At 41.6% G+C, this 15574-nt stretch overlaps 1 long non-coding RNA gene across 1 annotated transcript in view; it reads left to right on the forward strand.

The window, feature by feature from the left end:
- LOC134733529 (uncharacterized) overlaps positions 1 to 15086 on the forward strand; it is a 110886-nt gene extending 95800 nt beyond the window's left edge. The window contains exons 6-7 of the long non-coding RNA XR_010117096.1: positions 9893 to 10055; positions 10710 to 15086. This is a non-coding gene — a long non-coding RNA (uncharacterized lncRNA). The remainder of the gene's footprint in view (positions 1 to 9892; positions 10056 to 10709) is intronic.
- Positions 15087 to 15574: the final 488 nt, after the last annotated feature.

The following is a 15574-nucleotide window of genomic DNA, read 5'->3' on the forward strand; positions in this document are numbered from 1 at the left end:
AATATTGATCCAAATTTCTACATCACCCATCCCTTTTTTCTTTCTGAGCTGTAGCCAGGGACTGCCGGTTGGTTCACAGGAACAAGTAGGATTAGTCTAAAATGTAGTTGAAAACTTAAAAACAACTAGTGAGTTTAGAATTTAATGACAAATATAAGATTTGAAACATGATTTCTCACTCTCCAGTCCTCGTGTTTGTTAAAAAATAAATCACCATAGGACTGGTAGTTTGCAAAATAGACTTTAGTTTTATACTTCGTCTATTTGCATAAAGTACAGATAGCAAGAATAATTATTTCTACATAGGCCTTTTGGATTGGCTTTGATGGAATTCAGTTCCACAAGGAATTTCAAATAAGATCTTTTAAAGCCAAGCCCAACCATGGGTTTGTATCCTCAAACACCTGTGAGTTGGATGATCTTTTCCTCTTAAGGTCCCATAATAAACTTGGAGCTCCTGGACCTGTTAGAAAGTGACATTCTTTACTGACCACAGGTCAGGAACCCTGTACAGGGACTGCATAGACAAGGGTATGAGGTCAGTTTCCCCACTGGGCTTCTATCAGCTTTGTAAGTCAAGCTTTACTCCTTAAAGGGAAGCATATCCTTCCAGTCAAAGCCTTGGTAAAATAACCACTTTCTCCAATTGTATCCTGTTGCAAAAGAAAAATGGATGCTTATTGCACTGATACAAACAACTATATCGCCATAAAGTAAAGAATACTTACAGACAGTTTCCAAATTCTAGAGGAACCAGGCAGAGAGAAACAAACATGCTCCAAATTTTGATCCCAGGAGTATACCTTAATACCTTAATTATTAAATGCTGTAAATAGTTCAAAATAAGTTTCCTTGACTCTGAAAAACAAAACAAGGATCAGCAATATTCCAAGCAAAAGTCACAAAGATTTGCTTCAGCTTCCTGAGTTCAGTCCATTTAGTTAACTCTTGTTGTGCTTGATATTCATGAAGATTTCAGCTCTTTATGAGTACTGTACATTTTCCATTATTTCAATGTCACAATTTTTAAGGTTATCAGAACTTATTTGAATTGTATCATGGCTAATTTTTAAAGTTATCAGAACTGTATTTGAGAGCACCTGCTAAAGTTCTATAGCTCATTATAAACCATCTTTGAAAGGGATTAAAATGAGACAACAGTTGCCTGTGAATAGCAAAATGTCCAAGGTAGTAACAGTTAGAAACACGATTGACAAAGAAGTTTGGTTATCTCCATGGTTTACAATAACTTAGCATAAAAACCTTGATTACGATTGATGGAATATACTCAGACATTAGAATTTTAGAAAATCCCATGCAATTTTGGAACATATATTAGTATTATTCACAAAAATATAACCTAAGAAAATGGAGCATCATTTTAGCAATCCCATGTACCTAAACACGTCAACTAATCCTGTTTATGTCTGTTTTCTGGACACTTCAGGGGACCTCTGAAGTATTCAAAAAGCCAGGTGCCAGGGTGATAGCCCACTGTGAATGAGCTGGAAATGCTTGATCTCCCTTGGTTTAATGTAGAGGAAGAGATCCAAAGGCTTAGGGAGATTGGGATGGTAGAGTGGATTAGTCACTTTAGACCTACTCATCCCAGCCGGGAGTGTTCAGAAGATATAACCTTAACCAATGCCTTGTGAAATAGATTTGTGAGGGCAGCACCTGCATCTTTGGAGAGCCCTGTAATTGCTGTTCTCTGTATGTCAGATCTAACAGTGGGAACCGCGGTCACTCAACTACAAGACAACAGGAATAATTGGATCTTGAGGTGGCAGAGGCCAAGTGACAGCACTCAACTGTCAAAGGCAAGGTGGTTGTAGCTACTGTAATGGACAGCAGAGACAAAGCAGCAATCAGAATAGTCTAACTTGTGTAGAGCTGTGGCATTGGCTAATTAATGACAGTGTTCCTAGAAGTAAAATTGATAGGAAGCCTACTGCATTCCTATTTAATTTATATAAGGATAAAACTTCTAGGTCAAATGGACAAAAGACTAATTTGAAATACAAAAACAGAGAATCATGGCCTGTCAGTCAATTTCCAGACTTGAGCCAGTCTACAGACCCAGAACCCCTTGAATGAAGGGGAAGCCGGGTTCCCTTGAGGAAGGAACCCACTGCATTACTGACAATTTATGTGGTGAATCTTTCTCCCATCCTTCCCAAGGGAGACTTCTGGCCTTTTACCAGGTTCACTGTGCATTAGGGAAAGGGAAATTATCAGACATTTTGGAGACTACTGAACACTGGCTCTGAGCAGATGTCAATCCAGGAGGCACAAAACGTCATTGTGGTTCTCCAGTTAAAGTAGGGGCTTATGGGGGTCAGGTAATTGATGGAGGTTTAGCTCAGGTCTGACTTACAGTGGGTCCAGTGGGTCCCTGGACTTATCCTATGGTCATTTCCCTAGTGCCAGAATACATAATTGGCATAAACATACTTAGCAGCTGGCAGAACCCCCACACTGGCTCCCTGACTGTCAGGGTAAGGGTTACTAAGGTGGTAAAGGCCAAAGGGAAGCCATTAGAGCTGCCTGTACTTAGAAAAATAGTAAATCAAAAACAATATTGCATTCCTGGAGGGATTGTTGAGATTAGTGCCACCATCAAGGACTTGAAAGACTCAGGGGTGGTAATTCCCACCACATCCCTATTGAACTTTCCCATTTGGCCTGTGCATAAGACAGATGGATGTCAGAGAATAGCAGTGGATTCTTGTAAGCTTAACTAAGTGGTGACTCCAATTGCAGCTGCTTTACCAGATGTGGTTTCATTGTTTGAGCAATTTAACACATCTCCTGGTACCTAGTATGCAGTCATTGACTTGGCAAATGCCTTTTCTCCATACCTGTCCATAAGGCCCACCAGAAGCAATTTGTCTTCACCTGGCAAGGCCAGCAATATACCTTTAATGTCCTACCCCAGAGGTATATCAACTCTCCAGCTTTGTGTCATAATATTATTAGGAGAGAGCTTGATCGCTTTTTGCTTCTGCAAGATATCATACTGGCCCATTACATTGATGACATTATGCTGATTGGATCCAGTGAGCAAGAAGTAGCAAACACACTGGATTTATTGGTGAGACATTTGTGTGCCAGAGGATGGGAAATAAATTCTACTAAAATTCAGGGACCTTTTACCTCAGTAAAATTTCTAGGGGCCCAGTGGTGTGGGGCCTGTTGAAACATTCCTTCTAAGGTGAAGGATAAGTTGCTGCACTTGGCCCCTCCTACAACCAAGAAAGAGGCACAATGCCTAGTGGGCCTGTTTGGATTTTGGAGGCGACACATTCTTCATTTGGGTGTGTTACTCTGGCCCACTTATCCAGTGACCCAAAAGGCTGCCAGTTTTGAGTAGGGTCCAGAATAAGAGAAGGCTCTGCAACAGGTCCAGGCTGCCGTGCAAGCTGCTCTGCCACTTGGGCCATATGACCCAGCAGATCCAATGATGCTTGAGGTGTCAGTGGCAGATAGGGATGCTGTTTGGAGCCTTTGGCAGGCCCCCTTAGGTGAATCACAGCAGAGGCCTGTACGATTTTGGAGCAAGGCCCTGCTGTCTTCTGCAGATAACTACTCTCCTTTTGAGAGACAGCCCTTGGACTGTTATGGGGGTTTGACTATGAGTCATCAAGTTATGGGGGTTTGACTATGAGTCATCAAGTCACCATGGAACCTGAATTGCTTATCATGAACTGGGTGCTTTCTGACCCATCTAGCCATAAAGTGGGTCATGCACAGCAGCATTCCATCATCAAATGGAAGTGGTATGTACATGACCAGGCTTGAGCAGGTTGTGAAGGCACAAGTAAGTTACATGAGGAAGTGGCTCAAATGCCCAAGGTCTCCACTCCTGCTGCCCTGCCTTCTCTCCCCCAGCCTGCACCAATGGCCTCGTGGGGAGTTCCCTATGATCAGCTGACAGAGGAAGAGAAGACTAGGGCCTGGTTCACAGGTGATTCTGCATGATATGCAAGCACCACCCAAAAGTGGATGGCTGCAGTACTACAGCCCTTTTCTAGGACATCCCTGAAGGACAGTGGTGAAGGGAAAATGTTCCCAGTGGGCAGAACTTCAAGCAGTGCACCTGTCTGTGCACTTTGCAAGGAAGGAAAAATGGCCAGAAATGTGATTATAAACTGATTCATGGGTTGTAGCCAGTGGTTTGGCTGGATGGTCAGGGACTTGGTAGAAGCATGATTGGAAAATTGGTGGCACAGAAATTTGGGGAAGAGGTTTGTGGATGGGCCTCTCTGAGTGGCCAAAAACTGAAGATATTTGTATCCCATATGAGCGCTCACCAATGGGTGACCTCAGCAGAGGAAGATTTTAATAATCAAGTAGATAGGATAACCTGTTCTGTGGACACCACTCAGCCTCTTTCCCCAGCCACCCCTGTTGTTGCCCAATGGGCCCATGAACAAAGTGGCCATGGTGGCAGGGGCAGAGGTTATGCCTGGGCTCAGCAACATGGACTTCCACTTACCAAGGCTGACCTGGCTACGGCCACTGCTGAGTGCCCAATTTGCCAGCAGCTGAGACCAACACTGAGCCCTCGATATGGCAGCATTCCTCAGAGTGATCAGCTACCTGGTGGCAGGTTGATTATATTGGACCTTTTCCATCATGGAAAGGGCAGAGGTTTGTCCTCACTGGAATAGACACTTATTCCAGATGTGGGTTTGCCTATCCAGCACACAATGTTTCTGCCAAAACTATCATTAGTGGACTCACAGAATGCCTTATCCACCATCATAGTATTCCACACAGCATTGCCTCTGACCAAGGCATTCACTTTACAGCTAAAGAATCGCAGCAGTGGGCTCATGCTCATGGAATTCACTGGTGTTGCCATGTTCCCCATCATCCTGAAGCAGCTGGATTGATAGAACGGGGGAATGGCCTTTTGGAGTCACAATTACAATGCCAACTAGGTGACAATACTTTGCAGGGCTGGGGCAGAGTTCTCAAGGCCATGTATGCTCTGAATCAGCATCCAATATATGGTACTGTTTCTCCCATAGCCAGGATTCACGGGTCCAGGAATCAAGGGGTGGAAGTGGAAGTGGCACCACTCACCATCGCCCCTAATGATCCACTAGCAAAATTTTGCTTCCTGTTCCTGTGACATTACGTTCTGCTGGCCTAGAGGTCTTAGTTCCAGAGGGAGAAACACTGCCACCAGGAGACACAATGATTCCATTAAACTGGAAGTTAAGATTGCCACCTGGACACTTTGGGCTCCTCTTACCTTTAAGTCAACAGGCTAAGAAGGGAGTTATAGTGTTGGCTGGAGTGAGTGACCCAACAATCATGATGAAATCAGTCTACTACTCTGCAACAGAGGTAAGGAAGAGCAGGCATGGAATACAGGAGATCCATTGGGGCGTCTCTTAGTTTTACCATGTCCTGTGATTAAGGTCAATGGGAAACTACAACAGCCCAATCCAGGCAGGACTACAAATGGTCCAGACCCCTCAGGAATGAAGGTTTGGGTCACTCCACCAGGAATAAAACCATGACCTGCTGAGGTGCTTGCCAAAGGCAAAGGATATACAGAATGGGTAGTAGAAGAAGGTAGTCATCAATACCAGCTACAACCACGTGACCAGCCACAGAAATGAGGACCGTAACTGTCATGAGTATTTCCTTCTACTTTTGTTAAAAACATGTTTGTATATGTATACATTTGTACTAAGAAAATATTTTCATTTTATTTCACTTTCCTTTATCATGTTAAATAAGATTTATTGACTTCATATCAGCCTTTAAGTATTGTTAACTTTATGTAATAGTATTTGAGTTGGGGATTGGTGTGTTTCCAGTTGTACCAAGGAGAGTTATATTATGTTAGGCATAATTATGATTTCATTATTGTCTTTATTTGAAGATTATGTATGATCTCAGGAGTTGTATATGGGTTCAAGTTGACAAGGGGTGGACTTGTGATATCTAATACTGAGTGTCAACTTGATTGGAGGATGCAAAGTATTGTTCCTGGGTATGTCTGTGAGGATGTTGTCAAAGGAGATTAACATTTGAGTCAGTGGGCTTGGGAAGGGAGACCCATCCTTAATCTGGTGGGCACAATCTATTCAGCTGCCAGCGAATATAAAGCTGGTAGAAAAACCTGAAGAGGTGAGACTTGCCTACCCTCCCAGCCTACGTCTTTCTCCCATGCTGGTTGCTCCCTGCCCTCAAACATTGGACTCCACATTCATCAGTTTTGAGACTCAGACTGGCTCTTCTTGCTCCTCAAGCTTGCAGCCAGCCTACTGTGGGACTTTGTGATCATGTAAGTTAATAGTTAATAAACTTAATTAATATTAATTAAATAAATATTATTAGTTATTATTATTAATATTAATTAAAAGTATACATTAATAAACATATATATATGTGTCCTAGTAGTTCTGTCCCTCTAGGGAACCCTAACTAATACACACGGTATATATATATATATATATATATATATGTGTGTGTGTGTGTGTGTGTATATATATATACATTTTGTTTATCCAATCATCTGTTGATGAACACTTAGGTTGATTTTGTGATTTTGCTATTGTGAATAATGCTGCAATAAACATATGTGTGCAGGTGTCTTTTTGATATGACAATTTCTTTTCTTTTGGGTAGATACCCAGTGGTAGGATTGCTGGGTTGAATGGTATTTCTATTTTTAGTTCTTTGAGAAATCTAGGAAGGGTTTATTAATTGGATTATACACAGTTTAAGCATAAATATTTTTATTGTAAACTGAAACAATATGCAGTATGGGGTAGAATTAGGTTTGAGTTCCAGCTCAATCACTGACTAAGATATTACCTTTAACAAGTTCTTGGCTTCCCTGCCTTGGTTTTCTCATTTGTAAAATGAAAATAATTATGCTGATTTCCTAGATAGGTTAGGAGAATTAAATGAGATACTGAATGAATGTAAAAGTATTCAGTAAGTGTAATTATTATTACTATCCCTCATCCCTATTCACTGGTGAATGAACCATACTGTTCTTTATTTCTGTGCCTTTGCATTTTGCTTAGAATGCTTCCTGCTTTCTTCCATCAGCCTGGTGAAATCCTGCTCACCCTGCAAGATCTATGTAGAGTGACTTTCTCTGTTCCTTGTCTGTTTCCCATGCCCTCAAACACTCTTATTATAGATGAAGCAAGCCTTTGCCATCTCCATTGCAAGGGTTCTCCATTGCCCTTGACTCCACTTCTGCCTGCTGATCTGCATTGCCTACCTCTGATGTCAATCCGTGTTGGTCCCCACCTGAAAGGCCACTTTCTTGTACTAAAGAGGATGTACTAGCCTGGATACCTCAAGTCTTTCTGTCTGTAATTCTCAAAATTCAGCCTTGGAATAAATAGTTCCCTTTTGAACTATGCAGACCACATCATTTGCATTTCTTTTCTAGCTTTTTCTGTTCCTATTGGCGACTGCACAATTCTTAGCAACACTGAAGTGCTGGAGGTGAAGCTCTCCATGTGTTATCTTCAGATGACGAATGTATTCTTCTGATGACTTGGGACAAATTCTCCCTCCAAAATGCCACTGTCTGTGAATACACCCTCCTGTAAAACTCTGGCCATAGTGCAGGGTGAAAGGTTTTATGAACGAAAAACAGTGTTGCAGATTACTGTTTTCTAGATTACTCAAAAGTCCTCTCCTCTATGGCAGCTTCCTATAATCCAATCTCAGTCCTTTCTGAGTCTTCCCACCTTACCTGGCTCCTGCAGCTGGAGTTAAACATGATTTGCTCTTTGTTTTCTTAGGCTTCTGTTACTGAATTATTTTATGTTATCTTTTAGATGTTGATGGTCACTTGCGTGTGCCATAGCGGAGGTCTAATGGTCTCAAGGAGGATTTTAACTTTGTATTTTGGATAATGTCTTTGTGTTTTCCTTCTTCCAATACATTCTGCTTTTTAAATCTATTTAAACTACGAGAATAAAAGCCTACTGTGTTTATACCATCTGACTTTCTCCATCTATCCCTCCCATTTGGGACAAAACTAAATGTGAATTTTTTTTCTGATTTCCTGGCCCCCGAAGCTGGAGTGCAGATGTGCAGGAGGTGGGACGGCGGGCAGAGGGTTAAATCCTGGGGATTAACAATTCTCACCTTTCAAATGACTGCAGCTCTTGAGTGACTTTCTTGGGAGCTATAGGTTAAAGAAAAAAAGTTCTACAGAGAATGGGTTTTAGATGTTACCATTTTGTTAATTATTTCAAAATACTGCCATTGAGCGATCATTGCATAGAAACTGTTGAGAGAAATGAATGGATGATTCAGTGGATAGCTAGATAGAGAGATAGCTAGGTAGACTGATAGAAAGGAGAAATTTTGGACACATAAAATAGGATGTATTTCTGAGACTAAACATTTTGCTATTTAGATGTGCTGATTTCCTAATGAGGTCATTTTTATATTCTACAAACCCAGAAGATTCAGAAAGACTCCTTGATGCTTATGAGGCAGTGTCCAGAATGCACAGCACAGTTTCTGGAACATAGCAGAAGCACAATAAACATTTATCAAGGGAACTAATGCTCTATTTGGCCCGCTCAAACTAGAGCCAGCTCCTCTGTGCTCTGTCCTTGTCAACAGACTTTCCAGCCATAGAGGCAAACCAGAGCAGACTGATGGATTTCACCCAAAGTTGTTAATCCATTAACAATTGGCTGTAAAAGTATGCGTATGGAAACAAATGGGGAAACTAAAAACCAGATTTGCAGTTGCAGTGTAAAAATATAATTGCCATGAGTTAGCAAAAAGAAAGGCCCCTCACAGATTGCAAATGTTATTTTAATACATAAGGAAATTGTACTGGATTTAATGAATTTGCTTTGACCATCAGCAGAATGGCATTTCAGATTTCAAGCACAAAACTTTTTTTTTTTTATTCAATCATTTGAAAAAAATGGGCTCCTGACAAATTGATCAGGCAGTTGTGCCACAAGGTATGTGACCTTGGGTAATTCACTTAACTCTCTGAGTCTTGATTTCCTTATTGGTAAAATGGGTGTAAAAATCTATATTTGTCAGATGATTGGATGAGATGATGCATACAAAATATCTAGCAGAGTGCCTGCAACACAGAATAGGTACTTAACAAACAGCAGAATCTGCTGGCACAGCTGCTGCTACTGCTGGGTATTGGGTGGGCTTAAGCCAGCTGCATTAGTCAGGGTTCCCCAGAGAAATGGAACCAATAGAGTGTACGTGTATGTACATGTACACGTGTGTGTGCGTGTGTGTGTGTGTGTGTGTGGAGAGGGAGAGAGAGAGGGAGATTTATTTTAAGAAATTGGCTCATACAATTATGGAGGCTGCTAAATGCAAAATCTGCAGGGTTGGTCAGCAGGCTGGAGACCCAGGGACAGGCCAATGTTGCAGTTCAAGTCTGAAGGCCATCTGTGTAATTCATTCTTGCTTGGGGAAGATCAGTCTTTTTGTTCTATTCAGGCCTTCAACTGATTGGATGAGGCCCACCAACATTTTGAAGGCAATCTGCTGTACTCAAAATCTACTGACTTAAATGCTGATCTCATCCAAAAAAAAATCTCACAGAAACATCTCCAACAATGTTTTACAACATATCTAGGCACCATGGCCCAGCCAAGTTGACACATAAAATTAACCACTCAACCCCTGTTTTCTTTATTACCCAATCCTGAATCAGATGACAATAGCCTCCTGACAAGTCTCTCTGCTTCTACTCTTGTTTCCTCTCAATGCATTTATAAGCAGTAGCAAGAATAATCATAAAACAAAACCCCAATTGTTTCTCTCATGCTTAAATCTTTTGATGATCTCTCATTGCACTTGGAATAAATGCCATTTTTGTTTGTTTGTTTGTTTTTGTTTTAATCAGAGCTTATAAGACATTGTAGGACCTGGCCTGCCCTGACTCCACTTTACCAGAACCATCTGCTGCTCTTCTCTCTTGTGTTACTCGAGGTATTAGCTGCTGTGGCAAATCAACTCTGAAATCTCCGTGGCTTAATACAAGAGAGGTTTATTTCTTACTCACACTGGTAGGTAGTTTCTGACATGGCTCCCAAAGATCCTTGTCTTCTGGTATTCATGTCCTTGTGTAACCCCTTCACCTTTGATGTGGACTGGATCAAGTGACTTGCTTCTAACAAATAGAATATGTAAAAGTGATGGTATGTCACTGTGACTCCATCCTGCTAGCCTCTCTCTGGTTCTTCATGTGTGCTGTTTCTGGTGAAGCCAGCTGGAAAGGCCAATATGGCAAGAAACCAAAGGCAGAACCTGGCCAACCAGCAGCAAGGAATTGAGGCTGTAAGTCCAATAGTCTTTGAGGAACTGAATCCTGCTGACAACCACATGAGTGGGCTTCGAAGCAGATTCTTCCCCAGTCAAAAACTTAGATGAAATGAGTCCAGGGGTTCCAGACCAGCCTGGGCAACATAGTGAGGCCCCACGTGTACAAAAAATAAAAATTTTCTGGAAGTGGTGGCACATGCCTGTACTCCTAGCTACTCGGGAGGCTGAAGTGGGAGGATGGCTTGGGCCCAGAAAGTCGAGGCTGAAGTGAGCCATGATTGTGCCACTGCTGTCCAGGCTGGGCCAAAGAGTGGCCAAAAGAAAAGAAAAAGAAAAAAAGGAAAAGAAAATCTTCAAGTTTCTGGAGAAGTGATCCTGTGTAATATTTCCTCTTGAAGGGTACACCTTGTGGAGAGATCTGTGCCATATCCTCCTGTTAAAGAAGACACCTTGGAGGATGCTTGGCAGAATCCTGGTTTGAGAACATCTTTTTGGAAGCCAGAATTGTGATTTAAAGTTAAAGGAAAGAAACAGTGATTCTCCAACTTCAGTTCCAGGAAAGCATTTGTCTTCATCACCCTCATCCAGACTAACACTTTGTGCTTAGGAAAGACAGATGTGTCCTGCAGGTCTTTCCTCCCTCACATGACGAAGCCAGCAGTGCATCATACCTGGCTTGTGAACAAACAGAGAATAGCAGCTTCCATTTCACAAATACATCCATTCACTCTGAGGATTTTTTTTCCTCTGGCTGAGGGAGCAAAATGCCCATTATAGTGTATTCTCCCTGTCCCCAGGCTTTAATATATCTTGGAGCAGCTCTCCTCAGCATTCCACATTATAAAATCAATCTCTATTTAAGTAAGAGGGGGATATTTATTTCTTAATTTTTTAATAATGCATTTTGTGATTTGTTATAGCTTCAGTGTTGTATTATTTATTTATTGTGCCTATAGGGTGCACTGCCACTTGGTAATCGAGGAGCTATGGAAACTTGAGACCTAAGCAGAAATGAGTTCAATAATATTGCTACACTCTAGGACTTTCTCCAAAATTAACAACAGAACAAAAGTGCAAGGCAATGATAACCCATCTGACAGCATTTGGGTAGTGTTTGTGAAAGCAATGGTGATGGAGGTTTTAAAAGAATGTCGGGTAAGGGGAAGTGACAAATGGATGAGCTATTTTAAAATTCAGAACCATTTCATAAGCCTCATAAAACTGGATTTGCTATGTTCTTGGGGGGAAGAGTGTTTATTTCATGTTTTACTAAGGAAAAAGCTGTTCAAGAACCTTATAGAACTTAAATATGTTTTCCCTCTCTTCTTGCAGATCATATAAGCAAGAATGTTGATGAATATAGCTTGGGACCAAGACGCCTTCATTTTGATCCCAAGGCCTGCTGACAATGTGCTGAAAGGAAAGAGGATCTTCAGTTTTTTTAAAAACAGGAATGATTTGGTGTGTTCGTTCTTAACAATTGTTAAACAACATAAAATGTGATTCTTATACTTAATTTTTCTCTCTCAAAGTTAAAGTAATAGGAAGTAACCACACAGTTGGAAAATTTGCTGATATACATACAAATGATGTCATAAAAATTGGGGATGTTTAGATAAAAATCAGGGTTAGATTGACATGTTTAACCCCAAAGCCTTCTACACCTGGAAGACATTACTCAAGCCCTGTTACAGTGTTATGATACTAATTAGTGCCAATACCCTCCAATAATTTTGAATTCTTTAACTCTCTCATTAATCCTGATGTGCATTTCAGGAAAATGAATTCATGCTGATTTGACATCAAGCAATAAATAAAGGCAGTGAAGGGCACTTGCCCTTGGTGGAAAGATGGCATCTTAGCCAGGCAGCCAGCCGGTCTGTCAACAGCATTTATTGAGTGTCTAATGAGAGAAAGTGCCACGAGACAAAGAGGAGACACGGGCTCTGGCCTTGGGGAGCAGCCAGGGCAATGGCAGAGGCAGAGAAAAGAGTGGAGATGTGTCTGCCAAATACTGGAGAAGCAGCACATCAGTGAGGGCAACCTGGAGGAGGGGGCGCCTCCCGTTTGCTGGTCACATTGCGCATGGCAGCCTATGCTAATGGCCTTTTTATTGGTGAGCCCATCAGATACTCAAGCAATGCTGTGAGGGAAATGGTGTCAACTTCTCCATGCCTCAGTTTCTCAGCTGTAAAATGAACTCCACTGAGTGGCTGGGGAGTGGCAAAGCCAGTGTCTGTGCAGCTCCTTCCACCCGGCTGGAGGTCAGAGGGCACTGAACACTGGCAGGGGCGAGGAAATGAGAAGAGGCATGCTTCAGCTACAGCTGTCCAAGACTCCCCCACCTTTCAGGCCCATTAAGAAAATGTAAGATTTCAAATGAGGGGAAAAACTGAAATTCTCATTTTAGGATTTGGCTAAGGAGATTACAAAAGAATCACAATACACACATTTGGCTTTAGCACATGTTCAGTTCTGTCACATTTGTGTGTTTTATGCTGGTGGAAGGAAATGTATAGCTGGATGCCTGTGTGATCTAGTAGCTTTTCAATAGCATGGCAGGGTGGAGCCCACTGATTCTCCATCCTGTTTCTCTCTAGGTGCACAGCAGTGCAATGTAGGGGTGCCTCCCTAATGGGTTGCAAATCTTCATTTATTTCTGACGTGTGCTGGGGATGAAACCAATGAAGAGAAGGTGGAGCACACCCACTCCCCATTTCCCTGATGCAGAGAAGGTTCTTCCTTTATACTCTCATCAACCCCATTCTTGGGCCCTATATTAATCCATTCTTGCATTGCTATAAAGAAATACTTGAAATGGGGTAATTTATAAAGAAAAGAGGTTTAATTGACTCATGGTTCTAAAGGCTATACAGGAAGCATAGTGGCTTCTGCTTCTGGGGAAGCCTCAGGAAATTTACAATCATGGCAGACGTGAAGGAGAAACAGGCACGTCTTACATGGCCAAAGCAGGAACAAGAGCGGGGGGGTTGGGTGGTGGTGCTAAACACTTTTAAGGGACCAGATCTTGTGATAACTCACTCTTGCCATGACAATACCAAGGGGGATGGTGTTAAACCATGAGAAACTGCCCCCATGATCCAATCACTTCCCACCAGGCCCCACCTCCAACACTGGGAATTACAATTTGACATGAGATTTGGGCAGAGACACAGATGTAAGCCATATCATGTCCCTTGGCAATAACAGCACAGAGGGATATTAATTGGCCTTTGTGAATACACAAGAGCCATAAAGACTTTAGTTGTTGCCATATGAAATTATAGACACTGGTTGTAATAATAGAAATGCTTCATCAATAAGCTGGTTGTTTAATTTTGACAAAAGCACAAAAAGTTTGATTTTCTTCTTTCTCTCTTTTTGGTTAAGGTGACTGATTTGGAGGAAGTAGGAGTTGGGGCAGAATGACTGTGTTCTGTCAGACACACTCAGCCTCAGGAAGCCAAGCCATAGCTCACAGGTATGGGAAGCAGAGGCCCTCAGAAGATGGGTATAACATAGCCATGTTTGCCTGCAGAACTTGAATATGAGATATACTTATTCTTAAGGAGATTTTGGGCTGAGACAATGGGGTTTTCCAGATATACAATCATGTCATCTACAAACAGGGACAATTTGACTTCCTCTTTTCCTAATTGAATACCCTTTATTTCCTTCTCCTGCCTGATAGCCCTGGCCAGAACTTCCAGCACTATGTTGAATAGGAGTGGTGAGAGAGGGCATCCCTCTCTTGTGCCAGATTTCAAAGGGAATGCTTCCAGTTTTTGCCCACTCAGTATGATATTGGCTGTGGCTTTGTCATAGATAGCTCTTATTATTTTGAGATATGTCCCATCAATACCTAATTTATTGAGACTTTCTAGCATGAAGTGTTGTTGAATTTTGTCAAAGGCCTTTTCTGCATCTATTGAGATAATCATGTGGTTTTTGTCTTTGGTTCTGTTTATATGCTGGATTACATTTATTGATTTGCGTATGTTGAACCAGCCTTGCATCCCTTAGCAACTTCGGCAAAGTCTCAGGATACAAAATCAATGTACAAAAATCACAAGCATTCTTGTACACCAATCACAGACAAACAGAGAGCCAAATCATGAGTGAACTCCCATTCACAATTGCTTCAAAGAGAATAAAATACCTAGCAATCCAACTTACAAGGGAGGTGAAGGACTTCTTCAAGGAGAACTACAAACCACTGCTCAATGAAATAAAAGAGGATACAAACAAATGGAAGAACATTCCATGCTCATGGGTTGGAAGAATCAATATTGTGAAAGTGGCCATACTGCCCAAGGTAACTTATAGATTCAGTGCCATCCCCATCAAGCTACAAATGACTTTCTTCACAGAATTGGAAAAAACTACTTTAAAGTTCACATGGAACCAAAAGAGAGCCCGTGTTGCCAAGTCAATCCTAAGCCAAAAGAACAAAGCTGGAGGCATCACGCTACCTGACTTCAAACTATACTACAAGGCTACAGTGACCAAAACAGCATGGTACTGGTACCACAACAGAGACATAGATCAATGGAACAGAACAGAGCCCTCAGAAATAATGCTGCATATCTACAACTATCTGATCTTTGACAAACCTGACAAAAACAAGAAATGGGGAAGGATTCCCTATTTAATAAATGGTGCTGGGAAAACTGGCTAGCCATATGTAGAAAGCTGAAACTGGATCCCTTCCTTACACCTTATACAAAAATTAATTCAAGATGGATTAAAGACTTACATGTTAGACCCAAAACCACAAAAACCCTAGAAGAAAACCTAGGCAATACCATTCAGGACATAGGCATGGGCAAGGACTTCATGTCTAAAACACCAAAAGCAATGGCAACAAAAGCCAAAATTGACAAATGGGATCTAATTGAACTCAAGAGCTTCCGCACAGCAAAAGAAACTACCATCAGAGTGAACAGGCAACCTACAAAATGGGAGAAAATTTTTGCAATGTACTCATCTGACAAAGGGCTAATATCCAGAATCTACAATGAACTCAAACAAATTTACAAGAAAAAAACAACCCCATGAAAAAGTGGGCAAAGGACATGAACAGACACTTCTCAAAAGAAGACATTTATGCAGCCAAAAAACACATGAAGAAATGCTCATCATCACTGGCCATCAGAGAAATGCAGATCAAAACCACAATGAGATACCACCTCACACCAGTTAGAATGGCCATCATTCAAAAGTCAGGAAACAACAGGTGCTGGAGAGGATGTGGAGAAATAGG

The sequence above is a fragment of the Symphalangus syndactylus genome, chromosome 18, assembly GCF_028878055.3.
Source record: "Symphalangus syndactylus isolate Jambi chromosome 18, NHGRI_mSymSyn1-v2.1_pri, whole genome shotgun sequence".
Classification (NCBI taxonomy): domain Eukaryota; kingdom Metazoa; phylum Chordata; class Mammalia; order Primates; family Hylobatidae; genus Symphalangus; species Symphalangus syndactylus.